Raw genomic sequence first — 10000 nt, forward strand, 5'->3', positions numbered from 1 at the left:
CGCCCCGGCTGACGCAGTTCGGACTTGGCACTTTTCGGCTGTGCCTGGCTGGCGGCCCACTCACTCGATCGCCATGTCTGTTTGCCACAGTTTTCCCGGTGGTGCCGCACCCGGGCTCGCCCCGGCAGACGCGTTTTTTTTTTTTCTTTCGCCCCGGCTGACGCAGTTTTCGCGCCGCCCCGGCTGACGCGGTTTCGTGCCGCCCCGGCAGACGCGGTTTTTTGCGCCGCCCCGGCTGACGCGGTTTTTGCCGCCCCGGCTGACGCAGTTCGGACTTAGCACTTTTTGGCTGAGCCTGGCTGGTGGCCCACTCACTCGATCGCCATGTCTGTTTGCCACAGTTTTCCCGGTGGTGCCGCACCCGGGCTCGCCCCGGCAGACGCGTTTTTTTTTTCCTTCGCCCCGGCAGACGTGGTTCCCCCCCCCCCCCTCCGTCTTTCTTTTTGTTTTTTTTTCGCCGCGGCTGAAGTGGATTTTTCGGTGCCTCGACGCCCCGGTAGTCGCGGTTTTTCCGTTTCCGCACGGCCCCGGCTGACGCTGCTCGGTCACAGTCGCCTTTTGTGGTGATTGCAGACTTCTTGAGCGCGGGTGTTTTTTTTTTGTTGTTGTTGTTGTTTTATTACGCATTCGCTCCAGCAGACGCTGTTTAGACTTTTTGTTTCCTCTTTTATCCTGCGACGAGGTGACGAGGTTTATTCGGTGCCCCGCCGCCCCGGCTGAAGTGATTTTTCCTGTCCCGTGCCGCCCCGGCTGACGCGGTTGGGACTTCGCGTTTGTTCGGCCGCCACGGGTTTTGGCGCACTCGCTCGGTTGCTTGTTGTTGCCACTTGTTGCGAACCCAGGTTTCTTGAGCGAGCGCGGGCGTTTTTTCTTCCTTTCTTTCTTTGTTCTATGTGTTAGCGAATCGGCCTTTAATATCACACGAGGACTCACAACCAACAATTTTCAGTTTGAAGTGTAAAAAATCTGCAGGTGTTGACGTAACTGACTTGCCCCGTACCCTTGAGTACATCCATGAAGTTCTCGTAGTACTACTAAATCGCATTATTCCAAGTGGAGAAATTCCCATAAACTTGCAAACCTCTACACGAAAATCGGTGCGCGTGATAAAGTTGAAAATTATCGTCCGATATCAAATGTGCCTTCTATAACACAAATTCTAGGAAAAAAAAAAAAAAAAACACTTGTTCGCCGTTTTCTGCGCCGTGACTGGCAGCACTCCGGCGAAGCGAAACGGGGTCGATTCGAGCACGATATCGGCGTCTTTCGACGTGCTCGCCGGCGACCGTCGCACGAGTACGTCGCACGAGCGCGTCTGCCGGGGCGCCGTTTGCGAAGCCGACGCAAAAGTGGGAACCGCCGCTCGGATGATCGCCGCTTTCGGCAGAGTGAGTGTTGGCACTCCGGGGAAGCGAAACAGCGTGAATGCGCCCACGAAATCGGCGTATTTTGAAGTGCCCGCCGGCGACCGTCGCACGAGTACGGTAAACCGCGTCAGCCGGGGCGTAGTTCGGGACGCCGACGAAAAAGTGGGAAGCGCAACTCGGATCTTCGCCGTTTTTGCAGGAGTGAGTGGCGGCCCTCCTGCGAGACCAAGAAGCATCGATTCGTGCACGAATTCGGCGCCTTTCGACGTGATCGCCGGCGACCGTCGCTCGAGTAGGGCAAACCGCGTCTGCCGGGGCGGGCTTCGGGACGCCGATGCGAAAGTGGGAAACGCTGCTCGGATGTTCGCCGTTTTTGGCCGAGTGAGTGCTGGCACTCGGGCGAAGCCAAACGGGGCCGATTACGGCACGATATCGGCGTCTTTCGACGTGCCCGCCGGCGACCGTCGCACGAGTACGGTAAACCGCGTCAGCCCGGGCGGAGTTCGGGACGCCGATGCGAAAGTGGAGAACGCCGCTCGGATCTTCGCCATTTTTGGAGGAGTGAGTGGCGGCACTCCGGAGAAGCCAAGGAGCGCCAATTAGCGCACGATATCGGCGTCTTTCGACGCGCTCGCCGGCGACCGTCGCACGAGTAGGGCAAACCGCGTCTGCCGGGGCGGGGTTTACGACGCCGACGCAAAAGTGGGAACCGCCGCTCGGATGTTGGCCGTTTTTGGCAGAGTGAGTGCTGGCACTCCGGCGACGCGAAAGAGCGCGAATGCGCCCACGAAAGTGGCGTATTTGGACGTGCGTGACGGCGACCGCTGCAGGAGTACGAAAAACCACGTCAGCCGGGGCGAGCGACACACGGCGGTCTGGGTGCTTATCGCTGCTATTATAGGGGCACCCCGGCAGACGCAGAAAAAAAAAAAAAAATTTTCGACCTTCTTTTTTGCTGGTCGAGCTCGGGTAACCCAGGTCGCAATGGGAGCCGCGCACGAAAGCGGCGTCGCGAGACGCGTTCGCGGTCGCTAGTCGCACGAGCTCGGCAACCGCGTCAGCCGGCGCGGAGTTCGGGATGCCGACGGCTAAGTGGGTACCGCTGCTCGGATGTTCGCCGTTTTTGGCCGAGTGAGTGCTGGCACTCCGGTGAAGCCAAGGAGCGCCAATTCGTGCACGATATCGGCGTCTTTCGACGTGCCCGCCGGCCACCGCCGCACGAGTACGGCAAACCGCGTCTGCCGGGGCGGGGTTCGCGACGCGTACGCAATAGTGGGAACCGTCGCTCGGATGTTCGTCGTCTTTGGCCGAGCGAGTGCTGGCACTCCGGCGAAGCGAAACGGGGCCGATTCGGGCACGATATCGGCGTATTTCGACGTGCTCGCCGGCGACCGTCGCACGAGTACGGCAAAGCGCGTCTGCCGGGGCGAGGTTTGCGACGCCGACGAAAAAGTGGGAAGCGCCGCTCGGATCTTCGCCGTTTTTGCAGGAGTGAGTGGCGGCCCTCCTGCGAGACCAAGAAGCATCGACTCGCGCACGATATCGGTGTCTTTCGACGTGCCCGCCGGCCACCGCCGCACGAGTACGGCAAACCGCGTATGCCGGGGCGGGGTTGGCGACGCCGACGCAAAAGTGGGAACCGCCACTAGGATGTTCGCCGTTTTTGGCAGAGTGAGTGCTGGCACTCCGGCGAAGCGAAAGAGCGCGAATGCGCCCACGAAAGTGGCGTGTTTGGACGTGCTTGACGACGACCACCGCAGGAAAACGAAAAACCACGTCAGCCGGGGCGAGCGACCCATGGCGGTCTGGGTGCTTATCGCTGCTATTATAGGGGCACCCCGGCAGACGCAAAAAAAAAAAAAAAATTTTTTTCGACATTCTTTTTTGCTCGTCGACCTCGGGTGACCCAGGTCGCAGTGGGAGCCGCGCACGAAAGCGGCGTCGCGAGACGGCTTCGCGGTCGCTAGTCGCACGAGCTCGGCAACCGCGTCTGCCGGGGCGGAGTTCGGGACGCCGACGGCTAAGTGGGAACCGCCGCTCGGATGTTCGCCGTTTGTGGCCGAGTGAGTGCTGGCACTCCGGCGAAGCCAAACGGGGCCGATTCCGGCACGATATCGGCGTCTTTCTACGTGCTCGCCGGCGACCGTCGCACGAGTACGGCAAAGTGCGTCTGCCGGGGCGGGGTTTGCGACGCGTACGCAATAGTGAGAACCGTCGCTCGGATGTTCGTCGTCTTTCGCCGAGCCAGTGCTGGCAATCCGGCGAAGCCGAACGGAGCCGATTCGGGCACGATATCGGCGTCTTTCCACGTGCTCGCCGGCGACCGTCGCACGAGTACGGTAAACCGCGTCAGCCGGGGCGGAGTTCGGGACGCCGATGCGAAAGTGGGAAGCGCCGCTCGGATCTTCGCCGTTTTTGGAGGAGTCAGTGGCGGCACTCCGGTGAAGCCAAGGTGCGCCAATTCGCGCACGATATCGGCGTCTTTCGACGTGCCCGCCGGCCACCGTCGCACGAGTACGGCAAACCTCGTCTGCCGGGGCGGGGTTTGCGACGCCGACGCAAAAGTGGGAACCGCCGCTCGGATGTTCGCCGTTTTTGGCAGAGTGAGTGCTGGCACTCCGGCGAAGCGAAAGAGCGCGAATGCGCCCACGAAAGTGGCGTGTTTGGACGTGCTTGACGACGACCACCGCAGGAAAACGAAAAACCACGTCAGCCGGGGCGAGCGACCCATGGCGGTCTGGGTGCTTATCGCTGCTATTATAGGGGCACCCCGGCAGACGCAAAAAAAAAAAAAATTTTTTTTCGACATTCTTTTTTGCTCGTCGACCTCGGGTGACCCAGGTCGCAGTGGGAGCCGCGCACGAAAGCGGCGTCGCGAGACGGCTTCGCGGTCGCTAGTCGCACGAGCTCGGCAACCGCGTCTGCCGGGGCGGAGTTCGGGACGCCGACGGCTAAGTGGGAACCGCCGCTCGGATGTTCGCCGTTTGTGGCCGAGTGAGTGCTGGCACTCCGGCGAAGCCAAACGGGGCCGATTCCGGCACGATATCGGCGTCTTTCTACGTGCTCGCCGGCGACCGTCGCACGAGTACGGCAAAGTGCGTCTGCCGGGGCGGGGTTTGCGACGCGTACGCAATAGTGAGAACCGTCGCTCGGATGTTCGTCGTCTTTCGCCGAGCCAGTGCTGGCACTCCGGCGAAGCCGAACGGAGCCGATTCGGGCACGATATCGGCGTCTTTCCACGTGCTCGCCGGCGACCGTCGCACGAGTACGGTAAACCGCGTCAGCCGGGGCGGAGTTCGGGACGCCGATGCGAAAGTGGGAAGCGCCGCTCGGATCTTCGCCGTTTTTGGAGGAGTCAGTGGCGGCACTCCGGTGAAGCCAAGGTGCGCCAATTCGCGCACGATATCGGCGTCTTTCGACGTGCCCGCCGGCCACCGTCGCACGAGTACGGCAAACCTCGTCTGCCGGGGCGGGGTTTGCGACGCCGACGCAAAAGTGGGAACCGCCGCTCGGATGTTCGCCGTTTTTGGCAGAGTGAGTGCTGGCACTCCGGCGAAGCGAAAGAGCGTGAATGCGCCCACGAAAGTAGCGTATTTGGACGTGCTTGACGGCGACCGCCGCAGGAGTACGAAAAACCACGTCAGCCGGGGCGAGCGACCCACGGCGGTCTGGGTGCTTATCGCTGCTATTATAGGGGCACCCCGGCAGACGCAGAAAGAAAAAAAAAAATGGGGACATGGCGTGCGTCACCGTGCGGCTTCGCAGCGTTGCCGAAGTCGCCGAGCCCTTCGACTGAGCCGAACGGCGGACAGGGAACGTTGGTCGGCCGTTCTAACCTGTCGGTGCCACGCCGCGACGTCGTTAAGGAAAACCGCGTCGTGGGCCTCTACGACGCCGTCGAGTCGTTGTACGTTTGGTGTCCAGCGTGTCGGCGGCGAGTAGCGGACACGTCGTTCACGACTTCGGTCTTTCGCAGTCGACGCGAACTTGCGGAGAGTCGTGGTGCCTCACGTTTTCGGCAGAAACCGCGGCGGAATTTTCCCGTGCGTGCGCGCACGACCTCGGTGCTGTGCCGTCAGCGTAGTGTTGCACAAACTCGTGGCCTACCCAAGGTGCGGTACGTTTGCGGCCGTATCCTCGGTGGGAATTTCGTGAGTAGGGTCGCAAATTCTACGACCTCGGCGGGTTTGAGAGCGACGTAGACTTGTGGCACGCTCAACATGCCACACGTTTCGGGGCACACCCGCGGTGAAATTTTCTCGAGTACGCTCGTATTAGGGCCCAAGGAGGTCTGGGTACTTATCGCTGCTATTATGTGGGGGTTCTCGTGAGCGGCGTACGCGAAAGCGACCGGGTGTCTGATATGCGGCGGGCTTCGGCCTCGTCAAGCGTGTCCTCGGGTCTGCTCCAGGGGAATCCACGGCAGTCGTCTGCAGCCTCATCCGCTTGATGCGTTAGGGGCTGGTTGTCGGACGGTGCCGTTTTACCACGATATCGAGGTGTGTTCCGTGTCGTCCTCGGGCGATTCAGATGCGAAAGCGCCGAAGACGCGGGCGTGACCCGTCGTCTGGCGGCTTTGCAGTCTCGGCTCCGTTGCTAGTTCCGGCCGGTCCACCGACAGTGCAGCGGGCTTGGGCAACCCGCACGGCGCGACCGAGTCGATGCAACGAAAAAGAGCGAGCATGAACGTGCTTCTTGCCGCACGGCTCCCACTCGTCTTTCGGGAAGGTTGTGCCGTAGCGAGCTCGAACGCCGTCATCTCGGAGTGCAAAATAAGCGTGTTGGGGCGCCTGAAGGTGGCCTCCGCCGCACACAGACTGCGTCCGGCCCGCCGAGGGCGAGGACGGACGCGCAGTCGAACGATTACCTGGTTGATCCTGCCAGTAATCATATGCTTGTCTCAAAGATTAAGCCATGCATGTCTAAGTACATGCCGAAATAAGGCGAAACCGCGAATGGCTCATTAAATCAGTTATGGTTCCTTAGATCGTTTCTTCCTACTTGGATAACTGTGGCAATTCTAGAGCTAATACATGCAGTGAGCCTGGAGCCCTTTGGGTAACGGGTGCTTTTATTAGACCAAGATCGATCGGGTTTCGGCCCGTATTGTGTGGTGACTCTGGATAACTTTGTGCTGATCGCATGGCCACGAGCCGGCGACGTTTCTTTCAAGTGTCTGCCTTATCAACTTTCGATGGTAGGTTACTTGCTTACCATGGTTGTTACGGGTAACGGAGAATCAGGGTTCGATTCCGGAGAGGGAGCCTGAGAAACGGCTACCACATCCAAGGAAGGCAGCAGGCGCGCAAATTACCCACTCCCGGCACGGGGAGGTAGTGACGAAAAATAACAATACGGGACTCTTTTGAGGCCCCGTAATTGAAATGAGTACACTCTAAATCCTTTAACGAGGATCAATTGGAGGGCAAGTCTGGTGCCAGCAGCCGCGGTAATTCCAGCTCCAATAGCGTATACTAAAGCTGCTGCGGTTAAAAAGCTCGTAGTTGGATCTCAGTTCCAGACGAGTAGTGCATCTACCCGATGCGACGGCTCGGACTGAACATCATGCCGGTTCTTTCTTGGTGCACTTCATTGTGTGCCTCGAGATGGCCGGTGCTTTTACTTTGAAAAAATTAGAGTGCTCAACGCAGGCGAGTCGCCTGAATAAACTTGCATGGAATAATAGAACAAGACCTCGTTTCTGTTCTGTTGGTTTTTGGAATACGAGGTAATGATTAAGAGGGACGGACGGGGGCATTCGTATTGCGGCGCTAGAGGTGAAATTCTTGGACCGTCGCAAGACGAACTACTGCGAAAGCATTTGCCAAGAATGTTTTCATTGATCAAGAACGAAAGTCAGAGGTTCGAAGGCGATCAGATACCGCCCTAGTTCTGACCATAAACGATGCCAACCAGCGATCCGCCTGAGTTACTCAAATGACTCGGCGGGCAGCTTCCGGGAAACCAAAGTATTTGGGTTCCGGGGGAAGTATGGTTGCAAAGCTGAAACTTAAAGGAATTGACGGAAGGGCACCACCAGGAGTGGAGCCTGCGGCTTAATTTGACTCAACACGGGAAAACTTACCCGGCCCGGACACTGGGAGGATTGACAGATTGAGAGCTCTTTCTTGATTCGGTGGATGGTGGTGCATGGCCGTTCTTAGTTGGTGGAGCGATTTGTCTGGTTAATTCCGATAACGAACGAGACTCTAGCCTATTAAATAGGTGCGGGGTTCCCAGCACCTTACAACCTTCTTAGAGGGACAAGCGGCTCCTAGCCGCACGAAACAGAGCAATAACAGGTCTGTGATGCCCTTAGATGTCCGGGGCCGCACGCGCGCTACACTGAAGGAAGCAGCGTGTCTTTATCCCTGTCTGAAAAGACTGGGTAACCCGTGGAACTTCTTTCGTGATTGGGATAGGGGCTTGCAATTGTTCCCCTTGAACGAGGAATTCCCAGTAAGCGCGAGTCATAAGCTCGCGTTGATTACGTCCCTGCCCTTTGTACACACCGCCCGTCGCTACTACCGATTGAATGATTTAGTGAGGTCTTCGGACCGATGTCCGGCGCGGCCTTTCGGTTGCGCCGGTCTGTTGGAAAGATGACCAAACTTGATCATTTAGAGGAAGTAAAAGTCGTAACAAGGTTTCCGTAGGTGAACCTGCGGAAGGATCATTAACGGATTGTGAAGGGTGAGCGCCTCAGCTGCGTCTGCGCCCGACACTTTCTGCCGCTGACCCCGTTTGGACGCGGGGTCGGCTTTTCCCCACGGGGCTGCCTGAATGTGGAGCGGCACCCCGTGACAAATTGTTGCGCCCAGCGGACGCCAACACCGCGACCTTGGACGGTCGGCCAGGTGGCGGACGCGGGTACAAACGGCGCAACGCACTCATAGGTCGGCTTTCGACCCGCCACTGCACCGTGGCTCGAAGCGCTCGAAATGCGCGACCCGACCGCTGCGGGACCGCCTAGTACTGTAAACAGGAGCGGCGGAGCGCGAACGGCGAGTCGTGGTTACGTCGGTAGAAGGCGAGGCTGCGCGTTCCCGAAACGCCAGCCGAGTGCCCTCCCGACCGTTCGAGCGTGCAAGAACGAGACCCGACAATCGCGCGGCGACTGCCAAGTACGAGAGGAACGGCACAAGCGTCGGCGGTCGGTCAAGGAACTGGCGATGTGACGGGTCCGCTGTGCACCAGTGCATACCGTCCCGCCGTCCGCGGCAAGCGCCTCCGCGTCCTCGGGTGACGGAGGCTGCCGGTCGGTTCTTGCAGGCGAGGGATCTCGCTGGCACCGGTTCGCGTTGACGCGCGGCCGGTCATGGCACGGCGATGCGACGGCCGAGGTGCGCAGTACTCGATGGAGGAACCGCACGCTCCGATGACCGTCCCGCCCTCCGCGGCGTATGCGTACCGACCGTAATGGTTGCAGCAGCGCCGGCCGGCTTTTGAATTCGCCACACGAAACACGGTGCGAGATCGCGGTTAGGGGAGCGTCGACGTTGCCAGGCGTTTTGCTTGCTGCCGAGGGAAAGGCGGCACGGCCACGTCGCGCTCGTCGCGATTAGCGGGTCTGCGCGCTTTGGGAAGGTGCCGCAACGACTTGCCGAAAGAGGAAGCACGGAAGAACGAGGGACTTGGACGTCCCGACAATTGAACGCACTTGCGGCCAGGCCCTTGCTGGCTTCGTTCTTCCGCCTCGAGTAGGCTCGTACGCGGCTCCGGCGCCGAAAGTGGTCCTTGGCACCGACTTCGGTGGACGTGGGAAGTGCCGCGCAAGTACGGCGCGCCTGGCTCCACCTGTTGGCTAAAGTAGGCAGCCGGATCGGCATTTTGGTGTGCGGTGGCAAACCGTGGATGCGAAAAAAGCTTGTGCGATTTCGTGGAACAAAAAGCGGGGGTCCCCCTTTTTATGCGGAGGAGACCGACCCGCCCGCCGTGGTGAACCGCGACGCCACGGTAAAAACGGGAGAGGCTTGTCGATGGGACCGTGCATCCCGCGCTCCACGGAGGCCGGGAGGCGGCCGCCCGAGGAAATGTGTAGCCGTCGAGGCCCGCATCTGCGTGCACTCTTATCCAAATGGGTGTACCGCAGGCATTTTCTGGTTAGGCGGGCCAATGAGAGCGAGCACACAACGATACCTACGGGTCCGGCTTGGAGAACCGGCTTCGACGCCTCCCGAGTATTTATAGAGGGGTGGACCACGAAAGCACTCGCAAGTAGCGGAAGCGAAACGCCGTCCGAAACACACCGTTTGCTCGATTTGCGGCAGCCGAAAAAGGCGCGGCAGAGTTTTGGAGTCCAAGCGTGCGCTGAAAAGCGCCCTTCTTGGCCACTGTTTGGCCGAGTGCCAGAAACGTTTGGTTTTGACTGTACGGAATTGAACAAACACTTTTTCACGACTCTAAGCGGTGGATCACTCGGTTCTCGGGTCGATGAAGAACGCAGCCAGCTGCGAGACTTGGTGTGAATTGCAGGACACACTGAGCACTGATTCTTTGAACGCACATTGCGGCCTTGGGTCTTCCCTTGGCTTCGTCTGTCTGAGGGTCGGATCACATATCAAGAGAGCCTTCGGCGCACAAGGGAACGTGAGCCGTCGACTCGTTTTGACCGCGTCGGCAACACGGACAGC

General features: G+C 59.5%; 2 non-coding genes across 2 annotated transcripts; both read left to right on the forward strand.

Moving 5' to 3' along the window:
* The first annotated feature begins 6231 nt into the window (after window positions 1–6231).
* LOC142794304 (small subunit ribosomal RNA) lies at window positions 6232–8046 on the forward strand. Its single transcript, XR_012892236.1, has one exon. It is a non-coding gene; the product is annotated as a small subunit ribosomal RNA (ribosomal RNA).
* A 1719-nt stretch (window positions 8047–9765) lies between these two features.
* Window positions 9766–9918, forward strand: LOC142794314 (5.8S ribosomal RNA). Its single transcript, XR_012892242.1, has one exon. It is a non-coding gene; the product is annotated as a 5.8S ribosomal RNA (ribosomal RNA).
* The last annotated feature ends 82 nt before the right edge of the window (window positions 9919–10000 follow it).

This window comes from Rhipicephalus microplus, unplaced genomic scaffold (genome assembly GCF_043290135.1).
Source record: "Rhipicephalus microplus isolate Deutch F79 unplaced genomic scaffold, USDA_Rmic scaffold_397, whole genome shotgun sequence".
Taxonomy (NCBI): Eukaryota; Metazoa; Arthropoda; class Arachnida; order Ixodida; family Ixodidae; genus Rhipicephalus; species Rhipicephalus microplus.